Source organism: Chlorocebus sabaeus, chromosome 13, assembly GCF_047675955.1.
Source record: "Chlorocebus sabaeus isolate Y175 chromosome 13, mChlSab1.0.hap1, whole genome shotgun sequence".
Taxonomy (NCBI): Eukaryota; Metazoa; Chordata; class Mammalia; order Primates; family Cercopithecidae; genus Chlorocebus; species Chlorocebus sabaeus.
Genome location: NC_132916.1, coordinates 49,514,330 through 49,536,418, shown reverse-complemented (window position 1 = coordinate 49,536,418; position 22,089 = coordinate 49,514,330).

Here is a 22,089-nt window from a genome sequence, read left to right as displayed (position 1 = left end):
CTTAAAATAGATTCCAGAGACATTTAGGAAGTAAAATAAAATAGTGGTGTTTAATTAGATAAAAGTAGAATAGTGAAGATGGAGAGAGATGGAGATGTTAAGCTTGAAACACAGGTTTTTGACTTGGATGGAGGGTGGCACTATTCCTGGAGGCAGGGACATGAAAGAGAATTGGAATGACAAAAAGTATCACCAGGCCGGATGCAGTGGCTCATGCCTGTAATCCCAGCACTTTGGGAGGCTGAGGCGGGTGGATCACAAAGTCAGGAAGTCAAGACCATCCTGGCTAACACGGTAAAAGCCCATCTCTACTAAAAACACAAAAGCAAAATTAGCTGGGTGTGGTGGCAGGCATCTGTAGTCCCAGCTACTCCGGAGGCTGAGGTGGGAGAATGGTCTGAACTCAGGAGTCAGAGCTTGCAGTGAGCTGAGATCGTGCCACTGCACTCCAGCCTGGGCAACAGAGCAAGACTCTGTCTCAAAAATAATAATAATAAAAAATATATACATATATATGTGTGTGTGTATATGTGTGTGTGTGTGTGTGTATATATATATATATCACCAGCTAGGTTTTCTGTATGTTCAGTTTGACTGTCTTTAAGATAGCCAATTGGAGATGTAGAGGCAGACAGTGTGATTCATCAGTAGACACTCAAAGAAAAAGTATGTTGGGAAGGAGGTATAAATTCAAGAACACAGTGTATAGCCTATGAACACTTCGATAACAAAAACCACTTTGTATTGTTTATTTTTTCCATAAAGTTCAACACAAAAATATAAGCTACCGTAACTACTGCAAATAGTAAATACGTATGAAAGCAAATGGTACAGATCATTTTGAAGAAGGAAAATAAATATTCATTGGGAAAGTGTCTTATTTAAAAGATAGTTTTTAAATGATTGATAGGAAGATCATATATTTAAAAGAATTTTTTTAATTTATTTTTTTGAGAGAGAATCTCACTCTGTCACCCACGCAGGACTGCAGTGGTGTAATCTTTGCTCATTGCAACCTCCACTTCCCAGGTTCAAAAGATTCTCATGCCTCAGCCTCCCAAACAGCTAGGACCACAGGCACACACCACCATGCCCTGCTAATTTTTTGTATTTTTAGTAGAGATGGGGGTTTCATCATGTTGACCTGGCTGGTCTCGAACTCCTGACCTCCAGTGATCCACTTGCCTAGGCCTCCAAAAGTGCTGGGATTACAGGCATGAGTCACTGTGCATGGTCTATTTTAAGTTTTCTATGAACATTCTTTCTGCCAAAATTTGAAATTGGTTAAAAATTGCCACATTAAAAACTCCCCCAAAGTCAAATATGGGGGTTCACACCTGTAATCCCAGCACTTTAGGAGGCTGAGTTGGGCAGATCACTGGAGGTCAGGAGTTCGAGACCAGCCTGGTCAACATGGTAAAACCCTGTTTCCACTAAAAGTACAAAAATTGGCCGTGCACAGTGGTGCATACCTGTTGTCCCAGCTACTTGGGAGGTTGAGGCAAGAGAATCTCTTGAACCCGGGAGGTAGAGGTTGCAGTGAGCTGAGATCGCACTATTGTACTCCAGCCTAGGCGATACAGCAAGACTCCCACTCAAAAAAAAAAAAAAATTCCCCCAAAGACAACTTTGTTCACGGGCAAGTTTACTACAGTATCAAAATTAGGTTAGTAAAGAGAAAAATATATGCCAAATAAAAATATTTGCTATAATCTATCACAACTGTCTCTGGGTTGAAGAATCATAATGAAAGAGAACATTTTCCTCACTTCCAACGTAGTGCACAAAGTAGTCATTGTCCACCTTACAATTCTGACTAATCCTCTATGTTACTTAAAACACATACATTGATTACAGTAGGAGAGTAGGAGTGCGTGAGCTTATTGTGCTTGAATTTGAATTGTTGTAAGTGAGACAGAAACCTGAGTGTGAAGGTGTGACAGAAGATACAGGAAGGGTCATAAGTGTGAGGATGTCTATTTCATGAACGTGAACTACAATATTACTTTCCTAGGGTTGCCATACAAAATACCACAATCTGGGTGGCTTAAAATATCAGAAATGTATTCTCTCTCCAGTCTGGAGGGTTGAAGTCCAATGTCAAGGTGGTAGCAGGGCCACACTCCCTCCAAATCCTCTAAGGGAGAATCATTCCTTACCTCTTATATCCCCAGGCATTCCTTGGCTTGTGGCAGCATAACTCCAACGTGTATGCATCATCACATGGCTGTCTTCCCTCTGTGTCTCTGTGTCTTTGTGTCTTCATATAGCATTTTCCTCCCTGTTTCTGTTCTCTCTTTTTATAAGAACGCCAGTCATATTGGATTAGGGCCCACCCTAACCAAGTATGACCTCATCTTAATTTATTACATCTGCAAGTAACCTGTTTCCAAACAAATTCACATTCACAGACACCAGGGTTTAAAACTTTAATATTTCTTTGGGGTGGATGACCAAAATTCAACCTATAACATGAACCATGGATTCTAATGGAAATGTGTGTGTGAAGTTACAAGTGTGGGCTGAGCGTATGAGTGTGTGTGAGTTTTTGTGTGAATGAGTGTGCACATAGTAAAGAACTATAACCAAGTAACCAATTCGTTGATCTCTAATCTGCTTCCAGGTTCTTGCTTTCAGTGGTTGCTCGGCTAGCTTTTATGCTGTCCCATGACTCCATTCACAATGAGTAATGGATCGTTTCCGGGCCCTCACTCCCACTTTTAATGAATACCAATGCTAATTAACTGACAGTAACATGTAGCTGCTCTTGGCTGCATGCATCTCTCACTGAGGTCATAATGGCTGTTGGTAATGTAATTTATTACTGTGTAAGGCACACTCTGGGACTCTCAATGTGAAGACCATTTTTGCAAGTGCCAAAGCATTGCAAAGCAGGCCTTTCATGGTAAGCTAATATGTTCCATAGCTTCTGGGCCTTGGCATAATGACGCATCAAAGTCACTATGGTTCTACAGGAATCCTGTAAAGATTTCCAACCACAGTACCATCTGTTGGGAAGGACAGAAGACCACTGTTTGAAGAAGGACTATTGCTTAGATCCTGGAATCAGAAACAGCAGCAGAACGTCCTAAATGATCAGAACACCACATACCATTATTATTATTATTGTTGTTTGCCTTAGAATTATTTTGACAGTGACAAAATTGCATCTCAAGGAGAAAAAACAACATCAAAGCAATACCAAGAATTTCTGTTTAGGAGAATAGAAGGCACTCAAGCCCTTGTATGTCCTACAACGAGGTCACTCGGGCAGCCTGCTTGAGGACCCAACTCTGTACTCCCCGTGAACTTTACCAAATTAGCTTTACACAACGCAGCCATCTTGCTTCTCTAGAGGATCAAAGTAGCTGGACCCAGGCCCAGTGTTCTGCTGATAACCAGTCACAGGATACGTTTGCACCCTGTTCTGCTCCTAGTACACCATGCTGCAGATTCCTCTGTATTTCCAAGTTTATATCCATACAGGGAACTTGGGTTCACATATTTCCTTCTATTATCTGAACTAATCTGGTGACCTGAGATCATTTATGTACCCTACACTCTTGTTACAACGATCTGGAACTATGTAACTATTTTTTTCTCATGTATGGGGCTACTGTTCCCAACCAAGTCCTTTTATCCTTCTTATAATAACTTTTGTAATAGTAACAGCACCTCCTTGTAACACTTAAAATGCTTGTCTCACAAGGGCAGCCTGACAAGGGAAAGTATGTCAATACAATTTTTAAATGACAGCTGAATAGTGAAAAATCACAAGACTATCTAGTCAAAGTAATAACTAACAATAACAGTGAGAAAGATATATTACCAAAAAAATTTTAAAAATTGGAGAGAATAATATGAGTTAGGATGGAATTTTAGCTGCTCAACAATGGGCATCATTGGTTGATGTGCCACACTTGGCCCACTATATGAATACATAGTAACTGTGACCATAAAATATTGAAACTGACTTTAAAAAAATGCCAGAACTTAAACATCCAAATTATTTTCCTCAACCCTGAAATCCTGTGGTTTTTCCAATGCTACTACATTTATCTAAAAGCCTTGTGAAACTGCTCTTTTAGAAACACTGTTGAATTGAGTTTGTGAAAACTAAGAACAAAAAGCAGACTCATTACTTTGTAGTCACATCTTAAATTTGTCATCAAAGTGTTTAATCATCTTGATTACTCATCATATTCAGAGAGTTGGTTCCAAGTAACCTTGAAAAATCAAGCCAGACCTCTTTGAATGAACATTTACTGTCATATTTTTAACTTTATTAGATATTCTTAATAACACAAGTGATGTATGCTCAGTACAGGTCAAAGACATGTATAAGTAAAAAATAATAATCTCCATTTTCTTTCCTTTTTCTAATCTTGCTCAACTGAGCTAGTATAATATCCATGCTAAAGAATAATAAACAGTTATCTGTATTAACCTGGAGGGATGTCAAGATATATTTTAAATAAAAAATAAAGAATGATATATAGTCAGCACTTCACGTCTACAGGTTCCACATCTGACGATTCAAGCAACCACAAATATTTGGAGAAAAAATAAAATAAAAATGACAATACAATAATAAAAATAATGTAAAGAAGAAAAACAATATTCTGTAACAACTACTTAGAGCATTTACATTGTATTAGTGTTAAAAGTAATCTACAGATGATTTAAAGTATATAGGGAGATGTGTATAGGTTATATGAAAATACTATGCCATTTTATATCAGGGACTTGAGCATTGCAAACTTGGGTATCACACAGGTCCTGAAACCAATCCCTTGTAGATACCAAAGAATGACTGTACACAGTATGACTCCATGTTTTTAAAAAAATTTATCTATACATGTATAGCTCTATAGTATTGATATATCCAATTGTATTCAAACACTGCCCTGTAGATGGACAGTCAGGATATTTGCAATTTGTTGCCTCTACAAGAAATGCTGCCAGAGACTTCCTTAATCATGAGCCTTTATGCCTAGGTGCCTTTATTTCTGTAGAAGATATCCCCTAAGGTAGAATTGCTGTGTCAAAATGTACATACCATTACTCCTAGGAAGAGGAAAAATGCACAGAATTAATAAAACATTACTAAAATTTAATTAATAGAAAAATTAGAAGCCCAATCTGTGTTTCCCTGTGCCCATGACCAGAGAATACTCGTCAGATAATTTAGTGTCTCCAACCATTCAGGAGAGAGAGAATACTCTGAACACTTAACACAATAAGAAAAGTCAAGGTCATTACTGGAGAAAGGTTCTAGTGGGCCTCATAAAGTATATACATACTGAGTACTTCCTCTCTGCCAGGGATAGTCGTAGGTAAAACAGACATAGAAATGGATAAACTGGTCCCTGGTCCCAAGAAGGTTAAGAGTCGGATAGAGGAGACAGACCAGTAATCACATTTATAGTACACTGTGAGAAGAGCTATGACAGAGACATGTACAAGTTGCACTGGAAACCCAGACATGGGTCGCCCACAGTTCTTAAGATTGCCTAATATACATGTCGAGTCACCACATGTGGCCAAGAAAGCACATAGAGCTGAGTTTGCTAAAAAGCTCAGTGATTAAGTACTAAAAACTCAATGATTAAGTCAAGTGGCAAGACACAGGCCAATAAATGATGTAATAGCAAGTTAAAGCTTTACAAGGTTATATTTAAGTTCTTTATTTTGAGAGCCCTAAAGACAGACTTATGTATATTTATAGTGTAACTTTATAATGCTCATATTGGGGATAGGAACAAACACAACTTTCTAACTTGTAAAATCAATTTATTAAATGAAAATTTTTTTGACCCCCAATATATCCACATCCATATAAGAAGAAGACATTGTATAATGGGGTTTGACTGTATTTCTACAATCTTAATAAGCAGAAGTCATTGAAAACACAACTCTTACTTTATGATTTGGTTTTTGTTGACAGGAGTGGATTTCCACATGACACAACAATTACTGTTTAATTTAGCTTTAAAGATGAGCTATAAAATAAAAGAATCCAGGGAATATATTTTTAAATTGATGATGTGTTGGCTTCAAGCATAATCCACTTAAAAGGAAATGGTAAATGATGTGAGTGTAAAGAAGCACTACATAAAACATTTCCATCAATTTTTTTTTTTTTTTTTTTTTTTTTTTAAAGACAGAGTCTCACTCTGTTGCCAGGCTGGGGTGCAGTGGCAAAATCGTGGCTCACTGGAACCTCCTCTGCCTCCCGGGTTCAAGTGATTCTCCTGCCTCAACCTCCTGAGTAGCTGGGATTATAGGCACACACTACCACGCCCAGTTAATTTTTGTGTTTTTAGTAAAGATGGGGTTTCACCATGTTGGCCAGGCTGGTCTTGATCTCTTGACCTGGTGATCCACCTGCCTTGGCCTCCCAAAGTGCTGAGATTACAGGCATGAGCCACGGTGCCCAGCCAATCAATGCTTATTTTTAATCTAAAAATATATACTCTATAAAAGCAAAAATTTAACATCTGGGCTTTTCTTTGGAAAACTCTGGTTTTCTCAACCTCCCTGCCTATGCCCAACAGAGGAGAGGTATTTGCTGGTTTTACATTTGTTTCTATAACATAAAGAATTCTTAAATAGTTTGCTTAAGTGAAATATTGTATACCTTCACTTAGCACCTTCCCACAAAGAAATTAAAAATAAGGGTTTTTTTTTCCCCTGCTAAGGTCATTTTGCAAGGACTACAGTATATCAATGCGTAGCACTTATCTACACACCAGCAAACAATTCCTTCTTCCTTCCATCTCTCCCTTCCTTCCCTCCTGTCTTCCTTGCTTCCTCTTTTTTTCAACAGTATTAACCAGTGACAATTGAATGCTTATCATGGTGCTATCTACACAGATTCCAAAAGCAATCTATTCCATTAAAGGGTTTTATAACACAGTGCAGTATTAGATTGTAAATATACATGATTAAGTTTAGAAGAGTTGAACACTTCTGGTTCAGTGTTGTTTAATAATTGTATCAATAGTATGAATGATTAAATAAAAGTCTGGTTTCCTAGGGACAAAAACTGTTCTTCTGCCTTAGAGGATAAGTTCTGAATCCCAAAAGATCATAGTAAATTGGAAATGTCGTCAGATGAAAATAGATTAAAATCATTGAGAAAAACTGCCTGCTAATTTAGAAGTAGGAAAACTAGACTATTCAAATGAAGTTATTGAGAATAACTTTTTATGTGAAAGAATGACAGAAAAGTATTACTTGCAGTAAATACAAAATTATTATAGTTATGTAGAATAGTCACTTTTTCAGGGTGAACATAATAGTTTGTAGGACCCAGAGGTAGTTATTGCTTGACATTCACTCACAATATTACCAAAGCACACTAATCAGTTGGGATATAGTAATTCAAAGAAACATTGACAAGCTTATAGAAGATTCACAGATATGTCTATATTTGTGATATAAATATTATTAATTTTATTTATAAAGGCATTAAGCAGCCCCTGAGTATATTCACAGCATGACCCCACAGTGCCATTCTCTATCCCCACTGAGGATGGACAAGCAGGTAAAGGAAACAGACAAGGAATAAAAGCTGCCCCTTTGGTTTGAGATCAGATCAATTCCTCATCTTTCTGAAATGTCTGCATGGTCCTTCCTAGAAATGGAAAGGAGCAAAAATCAAAACACTGACTTTAAAGCTAATAAATAAGCAAGCAGCTTGTCAGGAACTGTGAAAGCATAGCTATATTTCTTCCAAATTTTGATTAGAGAAATCTGTATATATGGATTACTTACATATAACAGAGGCTTATAATGTATCTGAGGGAGAGCTTTATGTTTTATTTATTCTTTTGTTTTATAATCTTCCTTCCATCACAATGGGTTTTAAACACTTTTCAAGGATTCTGGGTAGAAGGTAGTGAGAGAGGTATGGTTTTTAAATATTCTTGAGTCCTCTCATAAAGCACAGGCAGAGAAAGTATGATAGCAGAACCATAATCCCTTGCGCAATGTGTGCAGCAAACAGGTGACAAGGTATCCCCTACAAACCCCTAGATACTGGGAGACGAACCACCCACAGCTGCAAGACCGATGTGAGGTCATCCTCAATGAAGGAAGAAGTAAGGTCAACAGGGCATCAGCATCCCTGGGAATAAGAGAACCCAATGAACACTCCCTGGAGGCCCCGTGCCAGCTGAAAGAGTGGCTTAGGTTACTTTTGTTCCACCAAAGTTCCCTTCCAGGACAAAATCCCACAATGAGGAGAAATTGCTAGGGGAGAATCCAAATTGGGCAGGATGTGGCAAAAGGAACAGAAGAAAGATAAGGTCCCAGTATGTTCCATAAAAACAACAGAAAAGGGGACATTAGAGGCCTCAAATTAGAAAAGCTACCCTAACTACCATCCCACTGGAAATGATGGAAAACTCATTTTCCTTAAAAATTAGCATCCAAACAAAAATGAGAGTTGAACTTATACAAAGATATCACATGAGACAGAGAAAGGCAAAACATCCATGCAAACAATTAAAATGAGTCTAAAGGAATACTTACAAAAGATAAAAAGTGTAGTACAATATTTAGCAACCACTTACATGAAACACAAGAAATGATAGAAGACAATAAAGAATAACCAATTAGATTTAAGAAAAACTAAAAAATGTGATAACTGAAGAAAATGAAAATTTGAAAAGAAAGATGACAGAATTTATGAAAGATTTTAAAACAAAAGAAAAATAATATAATAACGTAAGACTAAACTAGAAGGGACACAAGAACAAGTAAATACAATCAATAATACCTTTATGAATTAGATGACCCAACAAACTAGAAATAGAAGGGAACACCCTCAACCTGATGAAAGGCACTGATGAAGAACTCACAGCTAACCATACTTAATGATGAAAGACTAAATGGTTTTCCCCTAAAATAAGAAGTAAGACAGGGACATCTGCTCTTACCACTTCTATTTAACATTGTGCTGGAGGGTTTAGCCGGGCAATTAGGCAAATGAATAGACTAAAAGGTATTCTGATTGGACAAGAAAAAATAAAACTATCTCTATTTGAAGATGACATAGTATAGTATACAGAAAATCTTAAGGAATACATTAAAAAACATGATAGAACTAATATATGAGCATAGTAAAGTTGTATGATACCAATGAGTATACAAAAATCAATTATATTTCTATAGAGTTACAACGAACAATCTAAAAATGAAATTAACAAAAAGCAATCTATTTTATAATACCATCAAAAGAATAAAATGCTCCCAATCAAAATCTGAATGACATGTTTTGCAGAAATAGAAAAAAAATCCTAAAATTCATATGGAACACAAAGACCCTGAATAGCCAACACAATCTTGAAAAAGATGAACAAAGCTGGAGACATCACACTTTCTGATTTCAAAATAGATTGCAAAGTTACAGTAATTAAATCATATGGTACTAGTATAAAGACGAACATGTAGATCAATAGAATCAAATAGCCCAGAAATAAACCATGTATATATAGTCACCTAGTCTTTGACAAAAGTGCAAAGAAAATATAATAAGGAAAAGATAGTCTCTTCAACAAACGGTGCTGGGAAAACTGAATATCCACATGTAAAATAACGAAATTAGATCCTTATCTTACACCATACACAAAAATCAACTCAAAATGGATTAAAGACCTAAATGTAAGACCAGGAATGATAAAACTACCAGAACAAAACATAGGAAAAGTTTCTTGACATTGGTCTTGGCAATGATTTCTTGGATATGACACCAAAAGGACAGACAGACAACAAAAAGCAAAAATAGATATAGGACTACAGCAAAATCAAAAGCTGTGGGAGAGCAAAGGAAACAATCAACAGAATGAAAAGCAATCTATAGAAAAAAAGAATAAAAGAAAATATTTACAAATCATATATCTGATAAGAGGTTAATACCCTAAATATATAAGGTACTACTACAACTCATTAGTAAAAATAAAAAACTCAAAAAATCCCATTTAAAAATGGGCAAAGGACTCTAACGGACATTTTTCCAAAGACATACAAATGGCCAATATGTATGTGGAAAAATGCTGAATATCACTAATCATCAAGGAAATGCAAGCCAAAACCACATTGCAATATAACCTCACACCTTGTTAGGATAGCTATTATCCAAAAAACACAAGATGACAGTGTTGGTGAGGATGTGGAGAACGTTGAAACCCTGTATACTATTGGTGGGAATGCAAAATAGCCACCACGGAAAATATTATGAAGGTTCCTCAATAATTTAAGAATAGAACTACCATATGATCCAGCAATCCCACTTCTGGGTATATATTCAAAAGAAATGAAGTTCGGATCTTAAAGAGGTATCTGCACTACCATGTTTACTGCAACACTATTTACAATAGCCAGGATGTAGAAATAACCTAAATGTCCATTGATGGATAAAAGGATAAAGAAAGTGTGGCAGATGCATACAACGGAATATTATTCAGCATTAAAAAAGAAGGAAATGCTGAAATATGCGACAACATGGATAAACCTGGAAGACATTACGCTAAGTGAAGTAAGCCAAAGAAGGACAAATACTGCATGACTTCACTTACATAAGGCATCTAAAATAATCAAACTCACAGAAGTAGAGAGCAGAACAGTGATTGCCAGAGGCTGAGGGCAGGAAGAAATGGGGAGTGGCTAACCAATGGATATAGAGTTTCAGTTATGCAAGATGAACAACTTCTAGAGATCTGCTATGCAACATACTGTCTATAGTTAGTAATAATGTATTGTACACTTAGAAACCTATTAAGAGGGTAGATCCTGGTAAGTGTTCCTATCACAATAAAATGAAACTTTTTAAAGTTGCTATATCAGCAAATATTTTTGTACTTGAGAATCTAAGTTGAATTCATTAGACACTACTTTCTCTATTTTGTAAGAATATTAATAAACACATATCTGCAAGAATAAATACACTTTTCCTAATTTTGCCCACTTGCAAATTCAAAAAAAAAAAAAAAAAAAACTTAACCAGTGTCAATAAGCTTTCTCAGAGCTTTAACTGAGATTTCTAAATACCATGCCCCACTGAAAATAACCTGTTCTCCCTGGAGAAATGGCCAATTCCAAATCTGCAACAAAACAGTATGACAAGCCTGGAACACCTTGTCATACCAGAATCAAGGTCATGTCAAAAGATGTCAAAATATATCTTAAATAGGCTCCTGCTGGCCAAAGATGGGACATTCTAAACATTACTAAAAATAATATCTGTAATATATCAAATATATGTATATTCATAAGTATATGAAGTATAAAAAACACTGATGGATAACTTCAGAACATGTTCAGTAATCAATTATTATTTTGAAAATTGATGAATAAACAGAAAGAGTCAAGCATTTAAAAGTCAAGCTCTTCCTATATGAATTATACATTAGTTAACCAAATAAGGGGATGTTTTTCTTCATAGAACTATTCCAGCTAAGAAATCATAAAGGAATTCTACAGTCAGATGAGAAGTATGCCAACATTAATAAAGTAATGGATCTAGGAAATACTCATTAATGGTGGCTAGCATGGTGGGAGGGTGGGGTGAATAGAAAGAGAGATTAAGACAGAGAAAAAGAGAGAGGGAGAACTGAACTTAAATACATGGACATATCTATGAGGTAATCTTGCTTAAAAAATAAAATGAATCTGAATATGCTCTAGATTTAACTATCAATCTACAAAAAATACAAGAAACATAGAAACACACACTAAACAACATTTCATGGATGCAATCAACAAAATCCAGACTGCAGGACACTCTACAGTACAAATGACCCAGTTTGTCAACAGAAAATTGCAAGGAAAAGAAAGGAAGATAGAAAAAAGTGGAAGGGGAACCAAGAAGTCAAAGGAGTCTTGAGACACCTATAAAGCAATCTCTATGTATAGACTGTATTTGGATCTTGAACCAAACAAATTGTTAAATACACACACACACACACACATGGCAAACTGCAAAGTGTGAACATTGAATATTTGATGATAAGAAATTTCTTATTTTTAGGCATGAGAATATTATTGTCATTATATATTTTTTGAGTCCCTATCTTTACAGAAACATTCTAAAATATTTATAATTTATATACTGTCTAGATTTTGTTTCAAAATAATCAGCATGAGAGTGAAAATGGGGAGATAGCTGAAACATGATGAGCCATGTGTGGATCACTGTTAACACTAGGTGGCCAGTACATGGGCATTTCTCATACTATTGTCTCCACACTCGGATGTGTTTTAAATTTTGTATAATAAAAAACTTCTAAAAAATAAAATTACTAGAAAATAAAAAATACATTAAATGGCCAAAATATTGCTTACAAGGGTATACAAACGATGAGAAAGCATAATAAAGTTAGACAAACAAATGAAAAACAAGAATGACACAGAAGACAAGCGGGAACAAAGCTTAAAATTATATCATAAGGACCTCCACATAGGCTACTGGTGGGTCATGTATTTGCCCAAAAGTTTTTAGTGGTTAATGTAAAAAGTGAAACTTTTGGCCAGGCATGGTCAGACATGTGCCTGTAATCCCAGCTACTTGGGAGGCTAAAGCGGGAGGATCACCTGAGACCAGGAGGTCAATGCTGCAGTGAGCTATGATTGTGCCACTGCACTCCAGCCTGGGCAACACAGTGAGGCATTGTCTCCAGGAAAAAAAAAAAAAAGTGAAATCTTTGAGTTACAAAGTTTATAATGTCAGATAAATACTAATTGCTCAGAAAAAGTTACTTGCTCAGTAGTTTAAACATGCTTAAAGTTAAGATTCTACCAGAATTTCTCTGGAAGAAGTCTCTTGAAGGGGACATGGTGTGCTCATTCATTCGTACATTCATTCATTCATTCACTCATTCTTTCAGCAAACATTTTTTGAGCACCTAGCACATTCCAAGCTCTATGTTCGAAACTGGAGTCACAATGATGAACATGAAGACAAAATAGACTCCTGCCTTCACAGTGCTCACAGTTCAGTGAAGAAAATGATGAAACAAGGAATTAAGATGAAGCTGTGATAGGCAGAACTCAGGAAGGAGACCTAATCCCAACTAAGGATAAAGGAAGAATTATTCCTTGGAGAAAGCAATAGTTTTCTTATTTGATATATGAATTGAGTGGCAGGAATTAACTAGGAAAGGGTAGTAGGAGGGAAGAAGTTCTCAGACGGTGAGAAAAACCAGGATGTATGGAGAAAGCAGGAAGAATAAGTTAGTGGTGATGAGACTGAGGAGGCGAGCATCAATCCAAATGTGTCCACAACCAACTTCTGATTTTCTCCTAGAATTGGCTCCGCTTCCGGTCTTCTCATGTCAGTAATGACAACTCCATCCTTTTAGTTGCTCAGTCCAAAAATCTCGGGGTCATTTTGGTGCCTGTTTTTTGTGGGGTGGGGTGTGTGTGTGTGTGTGTGTGTGTGTTACAACCAACATTCAATCCTTCAGCAAACCCTATGTGTTCTCAAGTGAATCCAGAATCCAACCCCTTCTCACCACCTCCACTGCTGCAGTCATCCCTTCTCACCTGGATTATTTAAACAGCCCCCTCCCAAGTGATCTTTCTGTTCTATCCTTGATTATCCACCACAATCCCCTAACCCCAGTGGCTGGTGGGATGCTTAATCCAAACATCAATGGCTTCCACGCTCAGAATAAAATCCAAAGTCCTTACAAGGTCCTGTATGTCCCTACACCATTGGGCCCTCACCAGTTTCCTGCTACTCTTCCCCAGCTCGCTAATGGCCTCCTTGCTCTTCTTCAAATGTGCCAAGCACATGTGTCCACTAGAGATAGGATTTGTTCTTGCCAGTCCCCTTGCTTAGAATGCTCTTCTCCTAGATATCCCCAAGCTTTGTTTCTCCTTTCCTCAGGTGTCTGCTTAAATACTTATTTGCAAGTGAAACTTTCTCTAGCCATTGCATATGAAATAGTAATACCCCTTTCCTCGATTTTTCTGTATAGCACTTGCATTAATTGGAGTAGGCCATTTGCTATTGCAACAACTTCAAAATTTCAGTGGTTTAATACAACAAAAGCTTATTTCTTAGTCATGCAACAGTCCAACAGGATGTTTTTTATCAAGCAACATTTCTAAGTAGTTTCTCTTTTAGTAATGATTCAGGTCCCAGGCTCCATTCTTCCATGACTCTTCTATCACTTTGGTTCTCTGAATCCATTGATACTATTTGTTGCATCTGCCATCACATAGGTGAAGAGGAGACAATAGAGGATAACACGGAAGTTCATTTTATCGGCCACACTTAAGAGTGGTACACATCTCTTCTCCCCATATTCCACTGGTTACAGTTACACAGCTGCATTCACTGCAAAAGAAGCTAGAAAATGTAGCCCAGCTCTGTGCCCAGGGGAGAAAAAAGACAGTGTGGTGAACACTTAGCCAATCCTAGTCACAGCCTGTCATTCATTTATGGACACCAAACACTTGTTTTGCTCATCCTGTGATACATAGAACACTTTGCCCTTTTTCCATGGGAGGCAATTCTAGTCCCATTCAGTTACTGTATCCAGCTCAAGTCTGGGTGATGTGAAGTCTTCTCCATAGGGCTCTGTGACCCACAATTTAAATGACAAGTTATCTATGCTTTTCACCTAATATTCAACTGGGAACAGGAATGGGATAATCACAATTTTTTTCCTTTCCTTTGGAGAAAGTAAAGCTTTTAGAGCCTAATTCCTGTTGGTACAAGTATGGGGCCCAAAGATGTTTTCAGTTACAGTCAAAAATTTTGGTTTTTAATCTAGGATCACGCTTTCTTTGGTTATTAATCTTTTCAAAAACTTACTAAGTTTTTGGTTCATTTGCTTCGAATGAGTTCCATATGCAAATAAGGACACTCATCGTTCTTTCTTAGGGATCATTCTCAAGCCTGATTTATTCCCAAGCTTTCTCACCCCATGCCTCTATTTTTCAACATGTTGGCAGTGATCCATGGTTATCTGAAACAATAGGTGGGAAAGCCACATTTTAATTTGATCTTTTCTCTAGTTCTAAGTCATTTTGTTTAATCAAGAAGTTTTACTGGTTCTTTATCTCTCAGAGCCCTTTTTGTTTCTACATCTTGCTGTTGGGTTATTTAGCAACAATTGGTCTTTCCAATGTTTCAGTGCACCAGATTTTAGAACTAAGTTTTTCATTTCTGCTTATAAACAGGTCCTTGTCTCATCTATTAATTGCAATACTTTGTCAAAGGCAGCCAATGGTAGTCAACATACTCCAAACACTGATATCTTCCAATCACTTTCTCCAGAGCTACCAGTTTAGTAGGCACAAGGTTTGTCTTCTAAGTTTTCTTAGGCACTAGCTTTAACAAATGGTGAACCACTGTATAATATGGGTCATCTTAGCTCCTACCTCCCATATCAATGTTAATATTGCCCAGTAACTGACTGCTAGGATAATGCTGCACATTCTAGGTTCTCGGTGATTGCAGCCCCCACTTCCTGGTGCTAATATGTGTATTTGTCAGGGGATATTAACTTTCACAGAAAAAAAAACCTCCAAAATTTAAATGGCCTAACAACATAAAAGTTTACTTCTCACTCCTACAGCAGTCTAAGGTAAGTGTTTTTGGCTAGATGGCTTTTCTTTAGGAGTGATACAGGCTCTTTCTGTATCCAAGCTCTGACATTGTACAGAGCCTCAGAGTCCTTCAATACATTTATCCATCTGACTGGCAGAGAGGGAGAGAGAGAGACAGAGAGAGAGAGAGAGAGTACAGTGGAGGAGGCTTAGACAGGAAGGTTTATGTGGCCCAGGCTAAAAGTTGTGCATATCACTTTAGCCCATCTTTCAGTGGCCTACTACATGGTTTATTATTTAAAATTGAAATTATATATGACAAAACTGCAGAAACTCAATGAAATGATAGACACAAAATTCCAAATGGCAGTTACCTATGGGGATGGGAATGGAAGTGGGTGGGATTTGGAAGGAACACTCAAGGGTCTTGCTAGGGGTTAATAACATTCCATCTCCAAAGTTTGGTCATAGAGATCCAGATGTTTGTATTGTTCATCTTTGTACCTGTCAAATATACTGAAAATATTCTATTGCGAGTGTGTTCAACATTTCTAAAAGCAATTAAATTGAGTAGTACTATGAGGCAGCATCTAATACATATCTAAGAAAGAACACAGACAAAGTGGGGAATATTACCCAGCAGTGAGGGTGTTAGTGTTTGAGCAGTGTAAAATGTCTAATAATTGTTGAGTTCTTATATATAGCAGGCAGTATCTAGAACATCTTATATTTACTAGTTTAATTTTCTGAATGATCCTATGAGGTAGGCACTATTATTTTGCTCATTTTGCAGATCAAGAACCTAAGGTACAAGGTTCAGTGAGCTGTGTAAGGTCACACAGTGGGTTAGTAACAGACTGGAATTTGGATCCAGACCTCCTGGCTTTAGAGTCTATGTCTTTAATTCTCAATATTCCACTCTCTCTGGATCTGCTTAGACAGGCGATGGTGATGGTTGTGCTGTAACAAGGTTGGGAGTCATGCCAGCTATTCACAAGGACCAGACGGGGGAAGGTCAGAAGTCTCATCATTCTTAACTTGCCACAGCCTCCCATTCTCACGGTAAGGCAAGAGCAGCCTGAGAAGGGCAGCTCAGAGATGAGAGCAAGCAGCTGCAAGAGCAAGAGTATCTCTTGAAATGGGCTTAACACATGCCCTCCTGCTACAATCCCATCTCAGGGGACCAGGTCACATGACCCCTCATGGACAGGGACTAGGGAGAGAAGGGCTTCCAGCTGCACCTGCAAGCAGAAGCACTATTGCAGTAGTCAAAACACAGGCAATCTAAACCCCAGTTATAGGGGTGGATATGGGAAGGAAGGACCTAACATGAGATCACAATGACTGATTGGTTATGAGATGGAGCTAAAATCACCAAAAATGAGAGTTTTGAGCCAAAAAAACAGAATAACGGTACTGAGAGAAATATGAAAACCAGAAAGAGATGTTTGCTTTGAGTAGGCTGCTATTGTGCCCCCTTTTTTTGAGGCATGGTGGTATAGCAAAGCTTACAAAATTTAAATAAAATTTCAAGTTCCTGATGTACCACCTTGAAGGTTTCAATGAAGGCTAATGACTCAATATGTAATTTTCCCTATACATTCATGGGGTTTTTTGTTTGTTTGCTTGCTTGTTTTTTGAGACAGGGTCTTACTACGTTGCCTAGGCTGGAGTGCAGTGGTCCGATCTTGGTTTACTGCAACCTCCGTCTCCCAGACTCAAGCCTTCCCCTACATCAGCCTCTGGAGTAGCTAGGATTATAGGCACTCATTACCACACCAGGCTAATTTTTGTATTTTCTGTAGAGACGGGGTTTCTCCATGTTGCTCAGGATAGTCTCAAACTCCTGAGTTCAAGCAATCTGCCCTCCTTGGCCTCCTAAAGTGTTAGGATTACAGAGGTGAGCCACCACGCCTGCCCCACCCAGGTGCTTTTGAGAGATTTTTGTTGCTTGTTGGTATTTGGAAGGGAGTGTATATGTAATCTTCTCATATGCTTTTTCATGGGATGCAATAACTAATGATATGGGCTTCTCAATAAAAATAGTAGTATCTATTGCTTGAGTATTTATTTTGTTCCAAGCATTACATTAAGCACTTTATACACATTCCAGGAATACATGCTGACCATAGCACTGCACAGGTTACTATTGTTCTAATTTTGCTGATGAGGAAATTTCGGCACTGAGGAGTTAAAAATGCTAAGAAACTTGTCCTAAAACACATGACTAGTAAATGGCCAATCCATGCTTTAAGCTCAGGCCCAACTCCAACACACCTTATCCGTGGTTACAAATAGTTTACATTGCTTCTGATTTCACTTTTTTAGTATCTGTATGAAGCTCTTGCTTTTAACTACAAGTTTTTCTCTAAAAATTAGCAGGCGTCCTTTTCACTCACTAGCTATTTAACTGAATTGCTAGTCAACCAGTTTAGTCAGCACCCTGAAGTCCTTCTTTATTTGTGTAAGTCTGTTATTAATTGAACATTTACCATGTGCCAACCTCTTCAATCTGTTGGAGAAATTGAAAACAGGGACTTTCCTTCCATGTCCATAGTTCATTAACTGCAGAGAAACGTATTTTGAGAAATAAAATATAGCACTCTAAAACGATGTGGGCATATCATTACACAGTAAACCAACTGGACCCATATTATAGTAAAAATCTATTCTGGGGTTACCCATTTGATTCCAGTTTGGAGATAAGGCTACACCTTTTACACAAAATGACAGCAAGAACTGGGATGATAATCTAATGTTGTGTATTGTTTCCACCCCCAATCCTTGCAAAGAAACTAAGGCAATAAATTTAAAAATAAAAATAAAAATAAAAATGATATAGTACCTCAATAGATACAAACCAAAAGACAAATAATTGAGATTATTTTTTAGAATTAGTCAGGTAGAAAGCTGTTTTTAAATTGAATCATTCAAGTACTTCAAGTCCCAAATAATTATTTAGGTCCGAATGACACATGTAATTGCCTCAGTTGTCTACCTTGCTTTACCAGTGGAGATTTAGAAAGAGAAGAATTTTTCAGATGAAAGTTTGGGAAATAAAGGCAGAAAGGAAAAGTTACAGACCTGGGTTACTTCATCTTGAACTAGGAACAATAATTCAGTAAGTCCTCAAATACACAAGAGGTTGATGACCACCATTCTCCACCTACACAGAGAACAGAACTAGCATATTACTTGATATGCCAGGGCTACACAAACAAGGCACAGGGAAAGAATTGTCCGTTGATAATAACAAGATTCCTTCCAAACAATGTAGCAAAAGGCAATTCGGTGAGAATTGTCTCTTCCCCGAAGTCTTTAAAAACGAAGAATTTAGGCCAGGTGCAGTGGTTTAATCCTAGCATTCTGGGAGGCCAAAGCAAGAGGATCACTTGAGGCCAGGAGTTCGAGACCAGCCTGGGCAACACTGTAAGACCTTATATCTACAAAAAATTTAAAAATCAGCCAGGTGTCGTGGCACATGCCTGTAGTCCTAACTAGTCAGGAGGCTAAGGATAGAAGATAACTTGAGCCTAAAAGTTTGAGGCTGCAGTGAGCTGTGATCATGCCACTGCATTCCGATGTATGAGACAGAGCCAGACCCTGCCTCTAAAAAAAAAAATAAATTAAGTAGTTAGAATAGTTTAGATTTAGGCATATTTCTTAAAAGCAGGTAAAGGACTTAAAACTAGAGTTTAAATGTTCCTAAAGCAGCATGGGACTAGAGTTTTCTCCCAGATCACAACATTAGCCCTCTCCCTACATCCTTTTATTCCATCAACAGGACTTCTCAAACAGGAGCCAGTTCTGTTCTCAGCCATACCTTAGGCCCTAAGTACGATTCCCTCATGAATATTTGCCACAATGAGCTAGTTACTCCCACCCTTTCCATGTTCTGTCATCTTGAGAAATGAATTCACACTCCAAAATCAATTGTCAGATAGGGATTTTAGATCTAAGTGGCATTAAAACCAAGGAGAAAAAGGATAGTGATTTAACAGTTCTTAGTATTTTTCTCTCCAGCTTTATCTTAAAATTGCACCTCTTAATAATTCAGGATGAATATAGAATACTTAGCAAGCCATTTTATGAATGTTCAGACTTTTGGCATTAAAAATAAAATCAATGTGATAAGGTAAATGGCTTGCTAAGAGATGCGATGACTTAGAAGTAAGTACAATAGCTTACATCTGCCTAGTCTCAACCCAGATAATACTTTAAAAATTGTCTCAGGTTACCAGGAGAACATATCTGGTGACATTGTCCCATTTAATAAGTAATGTATCATTATTCAGAAGCATCACTGAACTAAACTCACATCCTATTATAACGGATCCCAATGTAGCCTTCAAATTAGTCATCCAGAGAAATACACTATGAATTGAAACACTTTTGCATGTGTGGTACAACACAGAAGCTATTTTGTTTCACAAGTACAACATGATGGTTTTTATGGGGGAAGTGAAGAATAATTCATCCAGTGGGGGAGGAATGTAATTAGCTTGAATACAAAGTATGAATTTGGCCAGGACAATAATCCAGTTATTTTTTCTAAAAGACTCCATTATGGATTCTTCCAAGAATTAAACTTAAAATAGTGCCCCCTGTAGAAGATTGTATTCTCATGGTTATTATTATTTTTTTCTTTGTCTTTCAAATATAGCAAGGGAACAGACCCGTAATAGCATTTGCTGAGCATTCATCGTGTGTTAGGCACTTTGCTAAATGTTCTCATTGTTCATGATGCCTATATGCCAGTTTGTACAGCCAAGCTCCTTCTTCATCCTCTGCAAAAACGCCTGCTTTTTGGTCCTCTCTTGAGCCTACAAGTGATCCGCCAGTGATGCAAGGCACTTTCAGAACAGAGATGACAAGAGACCCAAACAGGTCAGGAATAGACTGGACTATTTGGCCAGGAAATTCCACAGTCCCTGGTACCTGGACTGTGGCCTAAAAGGTAAAGTGGGTGCAGGGAGCACAGGCTCCACTGGATGCTGCCCTGCACCCTGCCTGATTCTAAGCCCAGAAGCCAGGAAGTGGAGCCTGGTGCAGGTCCTCATGTGCCTTCTCACCTCCTGCCATGGTCAAAGCCTCGTGTTACCAACTTGAGACTGACTCCAAAGATTTATGCTCTTAACAACTAGGCTAAATAAGCTCCAAAGAACACAATAGGAAAACTGCTAGCTGAACAAGTGATTGCACAAGAGACATGGTACTTGTCCTCTTGGAGTTTCATAGCAAAAGACTTGTATATTATCTATGAAACAAAAGTTTAGGCCAGGCACATTGTCTCATGCCTGTAATCCTAGTATTTTGGGAGGCTGAGGTGGGAGGATCTCTTGAGCCCAGGAGTTAGAGACAGCGGTGAGCTATGATTGCTCTCCAGCCTGGGTGACAGAGTGAGACCCTGACTCAAAATAATAATAATAATAATAATTTAATTTAAAAATAAAAATTTTTTTAAATGCTGGGCTAGAGAAGTAAAATAGCCCTGGCTCTGATTATCACTGGCTTTCATACCTGTGACACTTGGTTAGACTTTCCATGAGGAGCACCTGTGGCTTAGCTATTCGACTAAGACGATTTTTCACAGTACACAGTACAGGCTCCAGCATGCTGGCTTCTCTGCCACAGTTCAGGACTCAGCGTTCTATCCATGATAATCTGTCTCAAACAAGCCCATAGGCAATACTGGGATAACAATATACACAAGAGAAGAATAAACCCAGGTTAGGTTACTTAATCTGCTGTACTCTTTCAGGAACTAAAAATCAGTCTAATCAGCATCAAAAATTATCCTCTGATGATCTCAACAGGGCCTCCTGGTAAAAGGTTAAGGTGTTGAGTCATTGGATTGTATTTAAGTAAAATAACCCCTACGTGTAAGGGAAGTGGAAATTTAGAGTCTTTATTACTCCTTTTACAACAAAAGAAAGAAGTTTTTTGTTTCAACAAAGATTTTATTTTATAATTATAAAAAATGTCATATGCTCTTTGGGAATAATGTTGAAAAATTAATCTCCTAGAGATTTGTTATATCAAATCTCCCTGAGTCCCAAACAATGAAAAATCAACCAAAATCCCACTAACCAAGATCATGACTATAAATATTTTATTGTACTTTTGTAAGCTAAAATCAGTACCAGCCACTCAATTATAGCTTCTCATTTCCACTAATATTTAAATAATTATTCACCCATATTATTAAAAATCTTTGGAAGCATTAATTTTAATAGCTACATAGTATTCAGTCATATACATCTACTTGTTAGTAATTTACTTAACAGTTACTCTGTTAGTCTCATTTTGTTTGGGGCCTTTGTTTCTTCATATTCTTTGGCTTTGCTTTTATTTTCTTTGATGAACGATATTGTATTTATTTTCTTATCTTGCCTGGAATATAATATAGTTAAAACATTTCTATAGGCTGGGTGCAGTGGCTCACGCCTGTAATCCCAGCACTTTGGAAGACAGAGGTGGGCGGATCACAAGGTCAAGAGATTGAGACCATCCTGGCCAACATGG